Here is an 18,841-nt window from a genome sequence, read left to right on the forward strand (position 1 = left end):
GACTTGAAAATTAAGCAACACATCCTCGTACCTAAAAGACAAAATGTCAAGTGTCCCAAAATGACATATTAGACAGTTGGAAAGTACAACAGCATTTACAGGACAACAGTACAACATGCGTAAAGGACATATGTATGTTACCTAAGTCACATTATGTTTAACACGTGGTAAACGGTGGTAGTTGGGTTAGGTTTAAGCAAAAAAAAAACACTTGGGTAGGTTTAGGAAGAGATGGTTAAAATAACTCTGTCAACCCTTAAGTTTTCCCCGGGACTATCCCGTATTTTACTGGTGGCAGCATGTACAACACTAGCTGTAATAGTGACAGGAAGAGGAAGAAGAAGAAGAGCAGCAGCGCGAGGGGTTCAGGTTGGATGATGTGTTGCTCTACAGCTGCATATTACCCTAAAAATAGATACTGAAAAATTACTTTTTGCGATATGCGAGTAAAGACGGCAACTTACAGTAATTCTTCTGCATTAATGGATATAATTATTGACAAGTTATTACTTAACATTAATAAATTACAGACCAATGTAGAGACTGTTCTTACACAAGGATTTAATGAATAAAACCCCCACAAAAATGAAACTGCTGCAACTTAAATTAATATAGTGGCCTAGTGTTAAACTACATATGAAATTATTTTGAATGTTGCAACTATTAAGTAACATTAACATTATACTATATGGCCTATACTATGAAATGAACACAATACTTTTATTTAATGTTAGGAACTTCTACAGAGCATCTAAGAACATTGTTTTTTCCTTTCCCTTGTTGACAGGTATGAAATAACTACAGTTGTCTACAAAACGTTATTGAACTTGCTTAAACATGTCACCTTTGACTTTCTTCCACTCAGGACTCAAACCTCGGTCTCTTGAGTTTACCTCACTCATCCGTCCACCCCACCACCTCCTTACACAGACTTTGTCACTCTCTATAGACACTTTCAGCAGTAACAACATAAACAAATGGTACTGCGCATGTGTGTCACTGGCCCAAACCTAACTTCTGGCAGACAAACAATCCATAACAAGTAAATAATGTTAGCTAGTATGGGCCTTTCCAAAACTGCTTGCTCCTCCCTCTCCCTACCTACGTCCACTCGTTCACGCGGAGGGTCCGCCACATTGAGTGGCATCTGAAACCAGTGAGGGCGGAGTGGTAGTGGGTTGTTAAAACCTCAAATGCGGAGTGAGCACCGATGCCGGCTTGTTGAAGGTGTGAAACACCCTTTGCTGCATGATGGGCGACCTCTTTCAGCAGAGTTCACTTTTTCTCAGAGTGGAAGTGGCGAGGGTCTAGTTTTGGAAAGGCTCCCAGTAATAAACAAACAGAACAGAAGTTAACTTTGGGCTGGGCACATCACCTTGGCAATGGGTCCGATGAAAGCGTCTATACGACGTCACCTGACTTCTTCCTGCTCTAGAGGTCACGGCCTGACAAGCTGCTGCATAATCGACTTATGGTTTTAGTTTTAATAAACAGCGTTGGGAGTAACGCATTAAAAAATTAACGCAATTACAGTAATGTATTGCTTTTTGCTGTAACGCAGTACTAAAAAAAAAAGTCTGCATTATTAAATCCGTTATAATGTCAGTAAGATGCGTTACAAAGCATTTTAACCCAAAATCAAGTGGTGTTTTGTTTTTTTAATAATTCACCAACACCAAGAAACATTTCAGCAGCAGAAAAACAAATCAGTAAAAGACTGACGTTATTTCCTGATACTGGAATCCGATAATCGAATAATCAATGACGTAATTAGAGCTCAGTCAATCTCAGTTGAAGCTTCGCACTGAAACAAGGATCACGCCATTTTGGCGATATAGGGCTGCTCAACGTCTGATTTTACACAGAACTACCAGTTTTCTCCCAATAAGTTAATATACAGACTGTTACAATATACATTTCAACGTTTAATGCTGTAAATAAATATGTAAAAAGAAAAAACTTTCAATAAAAAGGTTTTTAAAGTGCGTGAATAAATCCAAAACTGTAACCCTAACCCTGGGTCAGTGCACATGTGTAGGCGTTAGCGTGTGTGTAGGTGCAGCTGAGGAACACTTGCTGAAGAAACGGAGCTCCAGCTTCACTGGTGTTGTGCCGAGTTGTCCGCACCTCACGGGACTTTCGGGTAATTAATCACCGCTGATGAACCATACAAAGAATATTTTATCGATTTTAAACAGCCGGCTACTTGAAATAGACCAGAGACAATTTAGAGAAGACACGGCACTCAATCACATCCTCAATATAACTATGGGGAAAGCCTGTAACGCCAAAGATGGCGGTCATCTTGCCTCTCCTGCTAGAAAGCCAATTGTCTGCTTTTAACAGCCAAAGCGGGAAACATATTTAATCACGTGGTTCCACTGACGTAAGGGTCTGCTTTACCTTTACTGCGCATGCGCGGAAGAGGTGACGCATGCATAGTAGAAATGGCACGGTCCGGAAAAACGCTTTTTAAACCTTATTTTGGGCCAAAGTCGTCAAACTTTTTTAGCAATTTTTATCAGATTTTAATGCTGATTCTATTCATGTAGTTTTTATGTCCCGGTGAGTGGTGAAAGTGCAGCTCTGGCTCTCTGCACATTCATTTAGATAGAAGCCTGGTCTTGTTAGTCCGAAATAGCTGCCCGGAGGCGTTTCCAAGATGGTGGCCGAGTGACTCTGAATAGACCCGCGAAAAACCGCAGAACCGTAAAACGTGCATGCAGCTGCCCCCCCCGCTGTTAATCAAAAGGAAAAAATTGTGACAAAGACCGATCCGATCCGCGAATATAACTGCACATCACTAGAACCTGCCTATGCAGGTACATCTTGCTGTCTGAATAACGTGCACATTAAAGAGCTGTGAAAGGAACTCAAAGTAACGCAAAAGTAGTGTAAAGCATTGAACAGATGATGAAGGCTACCTGCCCAGCCGCGAAGGGCAGGAAATTCTCAGGTGTGCAGAACTTTGCACAACTGGGCGAGACGCCGACAGCAGAAACAGCTGATCAGACGTGAGTTACAAGTTCGCTGCGTCAGAACTTATTTGGAAAAAGTGTTTCCATCTCCCGTTTAGAGCATTTACTCTTTTTCCACAAAAACCACCTCAAGCGAGCAGAAAAACTTTTTGGTGAAATTAAGGAGTTTTCTTTCGAATTTTGCCGTTTCCATCAACCTTTTCTAACGTGACACTTCAAAATGCGCATTAAAAAACGTTGATGGAAACACGGCTAATCATATGTGTCAACAGTTTGTCTCTTTCCTGTTTCAACTCAAAGCAGCTCCATAAAGAAATGATTTTCCCAGTTTGGTGCAGAAGACCTTGACTGGCCTGCGAAGAGACCCGACCTCAGCCCCATCTAACACCTTTGGGAGGATTTTATGCTGCAGGATCTGAGCAAACTCACCACTAATAGGGGAATTAATTCTGTTTAACAGCCGAGGTTTCTGTGGCTGAGAAAGGAGCACCTCACCCCCTCCCTCCTCATGTAAATGTGAGGAGCTGAGTGGAACAAGGAGGGTAATAATGGCACACGTTTTACATAAGTGCAATGAGCCAGTAAACTGCTTTGGGTTTGCCATTTCTGTTTCTCTTTGTGCAGAGACAAACACAGAGGGAATGAACTCATAATGACTCTGTGTTTGCTTCCTTCTCTGCCAGAACAAACCACTTCACACAGTTATCAGATACTTAAATACTGAAGCTGAAACAAACGCTAAATTTTCTCATTTTCTGTCATTTTGTCAGCGATATATTGAGCAAATCCTCCATCTGACTTTCAAGCTGCTCTCCGACTGTTGTCTTGAAAGATTATAATTCCAGCCTGTTCCAACTTGGGTATTGTTTTGTCCACAATTCAATCAGTAGAAAATAACAGTCACACAGTCAAGTTAAAGTTGAGATCTGGAAACATCTCATCTTTGACCTTCTGTACGGTTAGGGTTAAGTTTGTCCTCTAAATAAAGTGAAGTAGATCGTCTGGATAAACTGAAATGATGACAAAACTATGAAAACGAGACCCAAGTCATCCTTTATAAACATTAACATAAAAAATGTACGAACACATTTTAATCCATTTTGTTTAATGTTTTAGAATTACTGCTGATATATTATTAATGTCAATTTCAGACATCTGCTTAAAACATGTGCAACAATGTTATAAACACACAACTAATAATGCTTAAAGTCCTGATTTGCTCCAAAACAGACTTTAAGCAATCCTTTTATACGACACCGGGTGTCTGTATGTGCGGTATGTGTCGGTTTGGTCACCATAAATGCTGTATGTCCACAAAGACCCTCGAGGACACAGGCAGAGGATAAAATTTCAGTCACATGGACTTTTACAAATCTTTGCAGATATGCAGAAAAGGAAAGTATAATTTCAGTTTGGACCTGCTCTAACTAACAACTGGGCAACAGAACCAGCCACAACATGGACCTAATCCAAAGGGGAACCTCCGGGTCTAAAAAATGAGGTAACTTAAACCTGCATTCTCTCTAACAACCACCAGGGGGCGACTGCACTGGCTGTGGAAAGAAGTGTGTGATTGTATAGAAGTCTATGAGAAAATGAGGCTACTAACATTACGTTATCAATTAAACTCTAGATAATCGATTATTGACAATTGTGAATCGATTCAGAATCGTCCAAGTCTGCATCGCAATGCATCTAAAAATCAATTATTTTCCACGCCCCTACTACTGAATCACGTAGCCTGGCTATAATTTCAAATGCATGTGTATGCATCTCTGGAAAGGAGAGTCGGTGTTAATGTACACTGAACAAAATTATAAACGCTACACCTCACAGGTGTGGCATATCAAGATGCTGATCAGACAGCATGGGTATTGCACAGGTGTGCCTTTAGGCTGGCCACAATAAAAGGCCACTCGAAAATGTGCAGTTCCATCACACAGCACAACGCCACAGATGTTGCAAGTTTTGAGGGAGCGTGCAGTTGGCATGCTGACTGCAGGAATGTCCACTAGAGCTGTTGCATGTGAACTGAATGTTCAGTTCTCTACCATAAGCCGTCTCCAAAAGGCATTTCAGAGTTTTTGTCAGTACATCCAACCGGCCTCCCAACCGGCCTCCCAACCGCAGACCACATGCTCATCGTCCTCATCCTGGTCTCGACCTGGCGGCAACTTCACACAGCCATTGAAGAGGAGTGGACCGAACTACCCACCCCCCAGGTCTAGGACCCTGGGGGGTGGGCAGCCTGCAGGGCGTTTGGGGGGTGGGGCTGCTTTATTGCGGCCTCGCACTTCTTCCTCCCCCACTGCCCGCCCCTCAATTTTAATTACACATTAGACACAGAGGGCTTGGGGGGTGGGAGGGGCACGATGGGAGGCTCCACTACCTGACAGTTGTGGGTTGCCTGTGTCACAACTACCCTCCAATTTTAGTTGCACCTTAGTTACCACACACACCTTATCTTTACTCCACCATACAACACTTCACAATCCATGACATGCATCAAACACAAAACAATACATTTACAGAGGCAGGCAGAGGGGTTGAAGGAGTGGGGGAAGATTCTCATTGGCCTCGTGTCCTGCCCCTGGAGCCCCGGGCGTCGGGGGTGCTGTGGGGTTGGTGACGGCCTTGCCAGATCTGGGGTGGGCTGGGGGGGGGTCGGGGCTCCCCTGGCGTGGGGGCCCGCCCTTGACCTAGGGTTCTGGCGACTCGTGTTTGTCGGCCTTTGCTCATTTCTGGGAGGGTGGTGTGTCCCTGGGCCTGGGGGCCGTTGTCTCCTCTCCTCGCCTGGGCCCTCTTCGGCAGAGGTGAGGCTCCCACTGCTTCCCCCTGCCAGCTCTCTCACAGTGGTACTGGTTCTCCTGCGTTATCGCTCCCTGGCGGCAGGGAGCCTCCCGGCACGGCTTTCTGCTGTTCTTCCTTGGGGCGGGGTACAGCTTACCCCGGGACATGCGGTCTGGGGTCCTTTGCGCTTTGGGGGGTCGCGGGGTGCCCTGGCTTCTGGGGGTGGGGGTCTCTGCGCGGGTTGATCCAATTGCGGTTTGGTGGGCTGCTGTGGGATTGTGGGGCGATTGTCGATGCATCTTGATGCATTGTGCTTTTTCCCTGGGCAGGGTCTCTGAATGGCTGCTGGCCGTTTAGTTTGTGCATTGGAGTCCGGGGGAGGCATTTCCTCGTTGGCTTGGAGGGACCTGTTTGCGTCCCTGTTTGCTTCGTTGGCCTCGGATCCATGCTTCCCCATTTCTCTGTCGGCCAGTTGTTGGACCCCTCTGGATACTGAGGTATATAGTTAGTTTTCGGGATGTGCAGTGTGGGTGCGGGGCAGGGCTGTGCTCCGGTTTGTTCTGGGTTTGTGCCTGGAGTTCTCGGCCCTTGACGGGTGGGTGGGTTGTTGGTGGCATGCAGCTGAGCTAGTTGATTTTGCCTCGTTGCTGGTTTGGCTGGTGTTGCGTGCTGGGCATGGGGGATGTCGGCTGGCGCCGGCGGCCTTAGTTTTTCCCGGCGGTTGGGGGGACGGCGGACTTTTATTGGCGGGTGCACGGTGACCTGTGTGGCGCGTTTGCTGCTGGGCTGGGACTTGCTGCTGGTGTTTCTCTCTGCTGGCTTTCGCTGTCGTGTTGTTCCGTTTGCTCTCTCTCGTTTGCCCGACCTCGCATGCGGGATTTGCGGGGGGGCTGCTGGGCATTGGGTGTTGCCTTGCTCGCACAGTGTGCGTGTTGGGCTCGTCACTTGTGCATTAGTGTTGATGATTGCGTGGCATTTGGGCATTTTGGTTGTTCGCTGCGCGGCGGTGGGGTGCTGGGGGAGCACTGGTCTATGTTGTGTGCGCGCCGCGGTCGGTCCGGGCGCTGCTCTTCCGCGGGTTACGCTTTTTGCGTTCCGTCGGCATTACGTTGTCAACTGGCATTTGGGTCGGGGTCTTCCGCGTTTGCATCGCGGTGCATCTGATCAGCATCTTGATATGCCACACCTGTGAGGTGAAGTGCTCACTAACACAGATTTTGACAGATTTGTGAACAATATTTATATAATAAATTTTCCTATAATAAATTTAGCTCTGTGTTTCAAAATGACATTGGTGTTGGGCTCGGGCTGAAAAGTTGCAGACATTGCTGTGAGGCCGTGCTAGGGCTCCAACTTGTGTGTTTGTATAAGATGCCAAGGCACATTGACAAAACAGAGTCGTATTTGACGACCTGTGAATGAGAACTGAAGTGCAGTTTTAAAAAGAGCAGAACCTACAAACACAGTCTCGTTTTGCAGTGTTGGTTCAGTTTGCAGGCAGTAAAAGCTGAGAGATCAGCTTTCTCTTCACACGGGATAATAATAGTTCACATTTGGTGAGAATTGCACAGAGAGCCTCTGAAGGAAACACAAAACTGACTGGGCTGTTAGTACAGAAACCTCTTGCCAGCACAAGACAGTCGGTGTGAGTTTAAAGCGTTGGTTTAAAAGTTGTAATCGTAAGCATATGCACCACAATCTGTTCTGTTATTTATTGGTGCGCTAATCACCGAGCAACATTTCTCTCCCTCCCCTCTCTGCCTGTATGAGAAGCTCGAATGAATCTGGAAGGATTTCACAAGTAATACTTCATAGGCTAATCTCACTCCATGACTCTAATTAACGCATCATTAAAAGCATAATTCAGATAATTATAATTTCTCACTTTTTAAATGAGAGATGGGGAAGAAGGGGAAGGGTGTCTGAGGAGCCAATTTAGCGAGTGAAACAGATTCTGAGGCAGCGCCGAGCCGAGCGGGTGGGTGGAGGGAGAGAGAGAGAGAGAGACACATAAGAAAGAGAGAGAGAGAGGAAACAAACGGAAGCCTGTTACACAAAACACCACGACCATTAAAGATGCAGAGAAGCGTGACTGTAGATCAAAATAAAGTCTTAGATGATCTGGGAAATATTCACCACAGAAACACAAACGTGTTTCATCCTTGACTGCAGCTCAGAGGTCGTGTCGTGTGTATTTGTTGTGGGAATTTAGGGGTTTTGGCCTGTTTACTTTTATTTATACATTTTACAAGCTAATCCCAGTGCTTTTAGACTGAATGTATTTACACTGCAATGTGAAGAAGGCCAGGGATGCTGGAAGGCAGTCAGAGTTGTGGGTGCTGAGAGAAACTGATGCACAACGTCACAGCTTCTGCATTCATTTGACAGTAACCGATCATTTCTGTCCAACAACTTTTACAGAGAAATAACAACAGCTGAACATCAGTGGTTTAACCTGTCACCTTGCTGCAGTGATGTAGAAGTCTCCTCCCCAGAGAAACGGCCATACAGGTCGATGATGCAGCAGCTTATTACGAGCCACATTTAGGTTTTCAGTCAGGCCGTGACCTCTAGTGGCAGAAGAAGTCAGGTGACAGAAAGTCCACGAAAGGACAAGCATATCCAGCTGCAGCACGCATACCTGACGGAACCTCCAAATATGGTTTGTCCCAGAAGCCACTGCGCACAAAACGTGATGACGTTAATCTGGGCTCACGTACAGTATAGATCCTAATGCGATTTCGAATATCGGCAGTTTTACAAAAATTGATGGCGAGTCAAAAATGTGTTCAAAAGTTTTCGGAGTTGAGGAGCTCCACAAGTGCCGACAGGTGTCAATATAAGGCTGCAGTAGCGTTACCGGACGCTGCACAGCAACACAAAGGTTAGCCCTATCTGTTAGCACCGCTGTAGGGTTAACCGGTCAACATGCATACAATCAATAACTTTTAGGCACACACTGTGATGGTTAGGGTAATATGCTTCAGGGGGCTGTCAGGAATAGTTAGCTAGCAAGCTCCAGTTAGCTGCTCCCCCAGGCCCAGTCACACAGAGCACTGCAACCAACACAGCAAACGTGTCCAGCAACAGCAGAACGACAGTGTTAATGTTCGTACTGCTGTTATTCTATCATTAAATTCTCAGTAATGTTGTAAAGTTTTAACCTAAATCAAAATACATCTGGCTCGTGATGTAACGTTACAGAATATTCTTGGTTTGTGAAACTTAAAATCACTTTGGAACAAATATACAGTGGTATGAATTGGAACATTGCTTAATATTATTATAATAAATAAAGATTTACAGACATTTTAGAATTAATATACTATATCAATAATATATAATTATAGTATAGTAACTTGCATGATGTACACTGATTATTACGTTGGCTTTTTAACACTTGACAATCGACCTATTGTCGTTTAGGTATGAGGACGTGTTAATTCCAACAAAGGTCATTCAACGTTTGCATTCAGTCGTTGGCTCTTTGATTGGTTTGGATTAGCCATGTTTCTATCACTGTTGTTGTTTTTATGTGAGTTTTGACGTAGAAAAGGTTGGTGGAAATGGCAAAATTCGAAAAAAATCCTTGATTTTGCTAAAATGTTTTTGAGGTGGTTTTTCCATTTCAAAAGTCAGCTTAAAATTTGAATGACAATTGGATGGAAACATGGCTGTTGTTAGTGGCAGGGTCCGCCGTTCCCTTACTCAGACTGTCTGGTCAATGGTAGCTTTCTACAGCAGCATCGGAGAATCAGAAGGAGATCAAATAGTATTTTACACTTACGAGGAATTTGCTTTGACGAAAAGGTGCTACACGTAGACAAACAGACAGTTGACATAAATAAATGTAGAAACATAAATATGGAATAAACAGATGCAGGTTATATAAGGATGATGAATAGAGAAAAATAATGCTACTAGTGAAGAGCGGGGTGAGTTGAGCCAGTTTTTACTTGGTGTCTTTAAAGTGTTGACATGACAGTGAGGTCTCCAACTAAAATACGTACTTATGTTTTAGGATGTGGCGCATCCCTGGGAATAATCAATTTGGATCTAAAATAAACAAAGAATGGCTTTCCAAAAAAAAGTGGACTCTTTGCTCAACTTGCCCCACATGATGAGTAAGTTGAGCCACATGGGGGTCGGTGACATCAATGGCATTTCATTGTGCAAACTCAAACGCCAGGTCCCAACATTCAATTGCATTTAGTAGTGAAACAGTGCAGCTATGTCTAATAGTTGTTTCATATCGATGTATCGCTTCAAAGTCATCCTGTTGATCGTCATGTCTCGTGCCACCTGATGAATGGACTTCCCATTTTTGTACCTCTCCTATTGCTCTGTCCAAACCCACAAGAGGAGTGGAAGCCTGTCTTCCATTTAGAAGCATGACATGATGGTTTCTGGTCTAAAATGCATGATGTCACATCATTTTGGTGATGCATAAAAACGCAAAGGGTAACGTCATGCTAACAGTATAGCCTCATATTGTAACTTCCTAAGATTTTCTCAGACACCAAAATCACTTTGAACGGCAAAAGACTTTTGTGCTCATCACATATTCCATGGGCCTCTCTCCACCACAGGGTGAGTAAAATGATTAACTCTTCAAAAATGTGTGTTCATATAACAAATTTTTTAAACAAGGGGTGGCTCAACGTCCCCACAGGCTCAAATCACCCCGCTCTCCCCGCTGTGCAGAAAAAGAACAAGGTGGCAGATATTTCCATGTGCATTACTCCACATTTGTGTTGTGTAGACGTATTGCAGCGGAAGAGGATAATGTGTACATAAATATATCAATAGCTGTATAAAGTTACTCCAAATCAAACATTGGCTACTGCTGCCGTTTCTAAAGGCATTCAATCAGAAAACCACAGGGTGGCTTTTATGTGTGAAACTGTGTTTGTGTCACTGAGGTTAGCGGTACTTTGTTAGCGTTGCTGTTACTTACATCAAGTCAAAACAAAAAGATATGGACTAATTAAGAAATATTTAAGGGAGGAACAACCACTTCCATGTTGTAAACTTAAGGTGACCAGATTTCTGAAATGAAAACCAGGGACATTTTTGGTTTGGTGGTCAGTATGTCATTAAAAAAATATGTTATTATATATGAAATAAAAATGGGGGACCATTTTAGTTTCATAATCTGTCAAACATAACTCTTCTGAAAGGTAGAATCTACCTTTCAGTCAATAAGTAGAGGCTGCAGTCACTTTCTGGCAGTGACATACTGCATTTTATGCTCATTTTCAGGTTCATAATTTTATTTAGGGGTTGTACCAGAACAGGTTTACATGGTTTCATTTTCAAAAAACACCATATTTCTTTTCATACTGCACATTGCTGCAGCTCCTCTTTTCACCCTGTGTTGAAGGCTTCGTTTTAGCTATGGAGCGATACATCTTGTAGCAGAGAAGGGCGGGTCAGTGAGAAGCCGGTAAACGGCTCGGGTTCAGCCGTACGTGTTGCCGACCGGCTCGGCAACACGGACTGGAGCGAGAGTTTCAGAGCGGTGAGTTATTAATCTGTATCCATAAAGTTTTAACTGAGCTCTGTCTCTACATCACAGGAACAACTTTATGTCCACTGACTGCCTGGAGGGTAGCTAGTGTTTGGAAGGGAGAGGAGAGCTGTGTGCTGCAGCTCGCTGTTTCTGAGGGCATGTTGGAGTAGCCGCTTGGCGAGCGTTATATGAGGCGCTTTAGCTTTCATCCCTGTGACGTCACAGGGATGAAAGGGAAGCAGCTGGACTACAAACGAGCTGTTTTCAGTTCAGAGCAGAGTTTTCTGTGGGAGATGGGAACTCCCTTTGGGCTTTTTCACTTTGCAAACCTGTTACATGCACAAAAAAGATACATAACTCAATAAAGGAGAGGGGAAAAGTCAAAAAGCAAAATACCACCTCTCTAAGAGGTAAAAAGGACTGGATTGGTCGGTACACAGCAAGTTAAATAATGTAGAGTAATAAGGATAATTGCAAAAGAGATCATGTCTTTATTTTATATATAACTCAGCAATAAGTCCTGTTAATAATAGGCTACATTCTGTTTTATAATTGTAAACAAGGATATTAGATATACACCTACCAAAAACATATTCTGTTGGCAGCAACAGGCTTCTATTATTGCCTATAATCACATAAATGTCCGGCCTGGTTACACTATAAAATGCAAACACTTGTTTGAACACAATTGTGATTATTCTGTAAAACAAAACCATAAAAGGTTTCATAAAGTGATGTTTATTTGCATGTTATGTTTGTTTGATCCAGATGAAAGCAAGATGAAACGTAAAATCTGATGTTATGTCTGGTAACACCTTATACTGGACAGCTACAGACGGGGACGGGCCACCAAAAGCAGGGACTGTCCCCTGAGAACGGGGACGTCTGGTCACCCTATGTAAAGAACAATGTTGCTAAGAAAAAAATACCAGGTTTCAATAGAAATCCACTAAGTCCATTAAGAGATTTAGCCGACGGGAAACAGATTTGCACGCTAGTACAGTAGCAGTGCTAGCTCAGCACGCCCTGTTGGTCCACAGGGTATCCTCGGGGTCTTAAAGTCTTACAAAGGATTGACTTTTACTTCAGGATTCCTGCATATACCCTGATCCATCCAGTCTCCATTTGCAGCTAGTTTATGCTCGCATGTTCTTGACAAGTTAGCATGTTTCCTCACCAGGTCCAATAGTTCAGTATCTAGCTCTGCAAGTAGCCACAATGTCAACACGCTTCTAGAACCAATTCATTTTCTCTTTCTGCTCTCATGATGTACTTTAACTTTTCCCCACTGTTTCTGTCCTCACAGACGTACGCTAACTGGAGACACAATAAATAATAAATCACAGAGTAAATGATGATCAAACTTCACTCTTTATATATCAGTGATGATTAGTAAGAAAAGTAATTCCCACAGGACGAGTGAATGAATTTCACTGACCTATTTGGTCTTTAACACTCACTGAAGTAGTTTATTTTAGACACCTGAAATGAATCATTATCACATTTAATAAAACAGAAATGTTTCTGTTTCCTCAGAAATGATGACACATAACTGTAAAACCTATTCTGTGAACTGCCAGCAGTAAAAAAATATATAAAAACAAATCTCACTCTCAGTTTCTGTTTTTAGGAGCGTCTGGTTTTATCACACACACACACACACAGCCAACGGCAATATTGTACTTTCAAGTCCACTACATTTACAGCATTTGACAGCTATTGTTACTTTTCACTTAGCAATTTCAGATTACAACATTTTAATTAGATCTGTCAATGTTAACGCTCGCAATTATTCTGGAAACCTTAATGAGATGCATTCTTGTTTGAGCCCAACTTCCTCCCGTAGCTCTGGTGCATTTTTTAACCTGGCTGAATTACTGAAAGCTGTGGCAAACGCATATATTGCACCAGCCGAGGAGAGAGTAAAATTTATTTTCCAGACGGAAGTTAAGATAAAACCAAAGTTGTGCACAACAAGTCTGAAATACCATCTACGGCCAGAGATGCTTGCACTGAGACAGGATCAAGCCCTGTACGTCAGACAAAGGACCAGGAGCTTCAAGGCCTCAGGCGTCAGGCGACCTGTCATACGTGTAAGTTTCGAGGGGAACTCCCGTCACAAAGATTCATGAATTGTATTTCTGTGAAAAGGCAACAACAGCGGGGTGTGAATGGTGACTACGGGACAGCAACCAAAACTACGTCGGTGTAACGGCACACAGCTCGATGACAAATGGCAACTGCACTCGTTCCCTTTAGGGTGTGGTGAAAATAGAGGAAAGGCACTTTGCTGAAGCGTGAAAAGTATTTCTTTACCACATGCATGTGTGGTATATCACCAAAATACAAGTAAATACTAGCATTTTAAACTTAATTGTGATAAACTTTTTTTAAAAATCAGTTCACATCACTAATATTAATACATTAAACATATTAACTTATAAATGATGATGTATTATTATTGATTAAGCTACCTGGCAGTATATAATGTACTTAAAATGAGCTCCACCTTTACCAGCTGCAACATTGACTACTACTAACAACTAAAACGAGACGGCGACAATGTCCTTAAACACCGACTGTGACCATGTAAATGTGCAATATTGTTGATGAAAAATGACGAGACTAAAATGTAATTCATAAAATAAAAACGTTAATAAAATCTTCCTTTCTTCTTGTCAGTTTAATGAGGAGTCAAAATATTACAGGCCAGATTTTCTCCCTCTAAATTTTGGCTTTAACAGTTTGTTCATTCAGCGGTGTGTTTTTTTTCTTCCTGTGCTTTGAACGCTGGTCACCCGGGGCGACGCCTGATGCGCGAGGAAAATGTTAGTGTGGAGGAAACAAACTCTGGTGATGAACACAACCTGCTCGGGAGAAAGAGGCGCTTAGATGTTTGGTCCCATTTCAAATACAGTGAGCCGGACAAAAAAAAAAAAAACAGAGCGAATAACCTAAGATTTCTGGACAAAACACTACGAACTTGAAGCGGCATATCAAGGCTGACCACCTGGGAATTGGTGCTGACGCAGTGGATAAGACAATAAGACACTTAACCCCTCGTTGCTCCAGAGGCGTGCGACCTCTGACATGTATAGCAGCTGTAAGTCGCTTTGGATAAAAGCGTCAGATAAATGAATAAATGTAAATGGACCTGAGGTGAGTTAGTTAATGTCTCCTTTACAATAAAAATGAGAACAAAGCTAAACATTCAAATTTTACAAAATATTTTATCTCTGAGTGAGATAAAGACTAAAATGATAAATCTCTCTATTTTGGTTCAAGCAAATTGACCAAAATGCTGATCTGAATTATACTAATGAGTTAGAAAAGACTAAAGTGATGGTAAATGACTAACAGACTAAAATACGCAGACTTTTAGTCAACTAAAAATAATATACTGTGGACCAAATATGACAAAAACTAACAAGGACATTTGACGCAGGACAAAGACTAAATTTTAAAATGACTGACAAAATTAACACTAATCCAGTGATGTAATATACTGTATACTATTGTCAAATGGGCCATTCTGCATAGGGGTACTTTTACTTTTGGTACTTGAAGTATAGTAGAGGCTAAGACTTTAACATATTTGTACTTATGAGTTTGAGAGCAGGGCTTTTACTGCTACTACCACTGCAGATTTCAGGTGTGTGGTGAGCTGATGTCCCACCTTCAAACTCACACACACACACACACACACGTGTGAGTGAGGTAAGCGTCTCTCTGTGATATTTCGAAGTCGATTTCACACATTGTTGTGTTTGTAAATCTGTCGCCTGAGCTGCACTCCTCTAAAAGCCTATAAATCTTATCCCTGCTGTAGGTGTGACTGGTGGCTCTGAAGGTCCGTGTCTGCTGCAGCCAGGACAGAGAGTCGAAGTGAAACCAGAGCGTCTGGGTTTTGGTCCAGGGGCCTGTTTTAAGAAGCAGATTTTTACAAATGCTGAACCCTGAGTTGATTAAATCCCCATTTGGTCTGGATGAGCATTAAAGGGGGAGGTGGGGCGTGAAATCTTCCATGTGCTCCTCACTTATTTAACTCTGGTGACAAGACAGGATAAGATCTGTAACAGACTTGGACATTCAGCAGGACAAGACAGGCGCCTTCCCAGGGGCGCGCCGGAGAGCTGAACATACTGTGAATTTGAGTCAAACATCGCGCTCCTTCTCTCAGACTGATCCCAACACGGCGACATGAAACACATGTTGAATCATTCAGCGTGACGTCCACTTCCTGGGGATATCGTTTTCTCTGATGTCCATCCAGAAAAAACGTCTAGAAATCCACTTAGAAACCAGACAAAATGTGGAATTCTCCCTTATATTTAGCACAATCCACCTCAACATTTTCAGCACTCATTAGTATTCCTACTATTTATCATTATACTGCTGTCACATACTGTAAAATACTTTTCCACACTCTTCTATTTTTATATTCATTTTTCTTCTTTATACGCTATTTACCAACTTTTTATTTGTGTTTCTGTTTTTAATATGAGCAACTGTGACAATAAAGTTTTTCTGATTCTTTGTTATTTATTATTTCTGGAAAAGCACTTACCCGTCTTTCTACTCAAATGTCTTACTTGCTTAGTTCATTTATTGGGCCGATTATTTGCTAAGCATCTTTTTTGTTTCTTATCTTTTCTGTGTGTGTGGGAATATATGTTATACGTTGGTCAGCAGGGAACAGGTTGGACTGTTTAAATTTGGAAAAAAAAAAAAAGAAAAAAACTACAACAAAGACATTTGAAAGAAATTAGAGAAAGAAGACGTATATCTATATCTAATAATCTGACAGAGTTAAAAGCTTTTTCCATCCAAACAAACCAAAAGTAAAACTTTCTCCTGTTTGTCTTTGACTGTAAAACGTGCTGAAGGGAAACATGATCCACCTCCGACAGTCAATGAAACAGGTGATAAAATATGCACATACCCTGCACAAAAAACAAGAGGGGAATCTGCGGCCGTTTGAGACCAGCAGCCGTCCTCATTATGAGCTTTGGATTGTTTGTGCCTTCTCACCTGTCTGAGAGATGGAGGTGTCAGCTCCGCCGCCTCAGGTGTAGAGATGATGTCACCTCCTAAACAAACCGAGGAACTGCACAACCGCCGCCGCACACTGTGAATCACACACATACCTGAAGAAAAAAGAGATGGAGGAATTTCACACTCAGGCTGAGAAAAGGTGTTTAGTTTTATACTCGCTGTAGAGTTTAATGATCACGTGTGGTCTGTTCCTGTGTAGGAAGGGAGGGAAGGAGCCTCGTGACGGACACTCAGTGCGCTCAGCAGTAATTACACACTGTAAAGATGTTAACTGGAAGGAGACGGATCGTGGAAAAAGATCTCAGACCTGTCTGACGCTTTGCTCCTTGTAAAGATACAGTTTTTAAACAAAGAGGATATTACTGTAGAGACCAAGATGGTTTGGTGCCAGCAATTATTCATTTAGCTGACACTTCTATCCAAAGCCACTCATAAATCGCTCTACATGTCAGAGGTCGCACGCCTCTTGAGCAACAAGGGGTTAAGTGTCTTGCTCAGGGACACATTGGTGGACGGTGTCACGGTTGGAATTGAACCCAGGTCTCTCTCATCAAAGGCACGTGTCTTATCCACTGGGCCACCACCACCTTTATGATTCAGAAAATTAAACAACCTTGGGCTTGACAAACATACGGCTACACGCTACCTCTCCCGTACTGAAAACATTGGTGCAACTGTCTCCTGGCAGGACACTGACGTCTTTCAAAAAATGTTTCATTTTTAAATCTTAAATTTTTTAGGGTGTTTTTTTATGTGCGTTTGTGGGCATGTATTTCTGTTTTGACCCCGAGTCTGTAATAAAGTTTTTAATACGAATGACACATCTGGTTCAAGGTTGCACATAAATTTGATTGATATTGCACAAGACCAGATTACATTCACGGACACATCCAGCGCCGCATTTTGGCTGCACGTGACGACTTCGGGACGGTTCAGGGTGGGAGAAGATATTTGTTTCAACAATGATATTGTACTTTTTACTTCACTATATTCATCTGACAGCTTCAGTTACTTTACAAAGTCAGATTTTTACACACAAACACATGAAGAGTTTATAAAAGATGATGTTTAGTTTGAAGAAGACAGAAGAAAAACATAACCGTATCAACAGCACTTTTTAATTTTGATAATTAAGGCAGTACTTTCTTTACTTTTTTTATTTAACCTTTGTTTAACCAGGGGAGGTTTCATTGAGATAAAATCTCTTTTTCAAGGGTGCCCTGGTTACGAAACGCAGCAGGACAGCAAGTCTGACAGAAAACGACAACAAACTTTTACCTTTTTACCTTTTTACACATTTGCAACAGCACACTATAAAAACCGGCACATTAAGACGCCTTCATGCAGGTAAAATACACTAGTGCCTGCTAATTTAAAACATTTACATTTAAAAACTTTGACTCAAGTAGAAATTTAAATGGAAGACTTCTAAGTAAAGAAAAGTAATATTTGGCAAGGTTACCTGTACGTTTTACTCAAGTCCAGGATTTGTGTACTTCATCCTCCACTCCTACTTTCTGCCTCTCTACATAAAACACACAGCAGGTCCTGCTTCACGCCGAGACCGCTGCTGCAGATTCATCCAATAGAAAAGGTAGAAGTTCTGGGCTGAAGCTTCAAGGCCTCTGAATCTCTAATCAAATCTTCTTCTCACTGTTTTTATTAGCGAGAAGAGAAATGTACAACGCATCAGGCAGAAGCGTTGATTATGTGAGTTGAACCTCGTTATCAGGAAATATATCAGCTGTTGCTGATTAACATTATTTCTGTAGGGACCCTGATTGTTAGAAGAAGAGGCCTCTGGTTGGTGAGTCTTCTCTAATCATGTCATATCAATTAATTAATAGTTCTGAATCGGCACTTACAGATTTCAGATGATCTTTAAGTTTTTACGAATGTGGACTGAAAAGGAGACAGACTCAATTAAATGCTCTGAGACACAAAACCTATTCATGATTTATGAGCGGAGGAAAAACACATTTCACATTTGCAACATAAGAAGTGCCTGTTAGCCTGCTCACCCCGGGGCGACGCTCCACAAACTGCCCAGAGGATTCTGGGTAACCATCTTTTCAGGCCACGAGAGGTGGATTAACGGTTAAAATGAGTTCCCTGTGTAGGTGTGCCAGGCAGGCCTCATGTTGTTACTTCCTCAATGTGATGCATTTCCTGTTCACACAGGAAGTTGGGGTGGGACAGATATCAGACTTCTTCTTCATGAATTTCAGTGGTTATTGGAGAACAACTAATTGGTGCATTACTGCTTCCAACCTGTAAAGTCTGTCTAAAAATGATGCAGAAAAACTAGTCCATGCATTTGTTACTTCTAGGCTGGATTACTGCAATTCCTTATTATCAGGCTGCTCGAAAAAGTCCATTAAGACTCTTCAGCTGATCCAGAATGCTGCAGCACGTGTTCTGACAGGAACCAGGAAAAGAGATCACATTTCTCCTGTTTTAGCTTCTTTGCATTGGCTTCCAGTAAAATCCAGAATAGAATTTAAAA

The 18,841-nt window shown here is 42.4% G+C and overlaps 1 long non-coding RNA gene across 3 annotated transcripts in view; it reads right to left on the minus strand.

Annotated features, from left to right (window-relative positions):
- LOC123957613 overlaps positions 1-18,494 on the minus strand; it is a 57,414-nt gene extending 38,920 nt beyond the window's left edge. The window contains exons 1-2 of one of the 3 annotated variants that reach the window (XR_006821836.1): positions 18,357-18,494; positions 16,312-16,427 (exon numbers count right to left, since the gene is read on the minus strand). This is a non-coding gene — a long non-coding RNA (uncharacterized LOC123957613). Of the gene's footprint in view, positions 1-16,311; positions 16,428-17,797; positions 18,200-18,356 lie in introns of those variants that run through there. The other 2 variants (XR_006821837.1, XR_006821835.1) reach the window with 2 other exon arrangements.
- Between the last annotated feature and the right edge of the window lie 347 nt (positions 18,495-18,841).

Source organism: Micropterus dolomieu, linkage group LG19 (genome assembly GCF_021292245.1).
Source record: "Micropterus dolomieu isolate WLL.071019.BEF.003 ecotype Adirondacks linkage group LG19, ASM2129224v1, whole genome shotgun sequence".
Lineage (NCBI taxonomy): Eukaryota > Metazoa > Chordata > Actinopteri > Centrarchiformes > Centrarchidae > Micropterus > Micropterus dolomieu.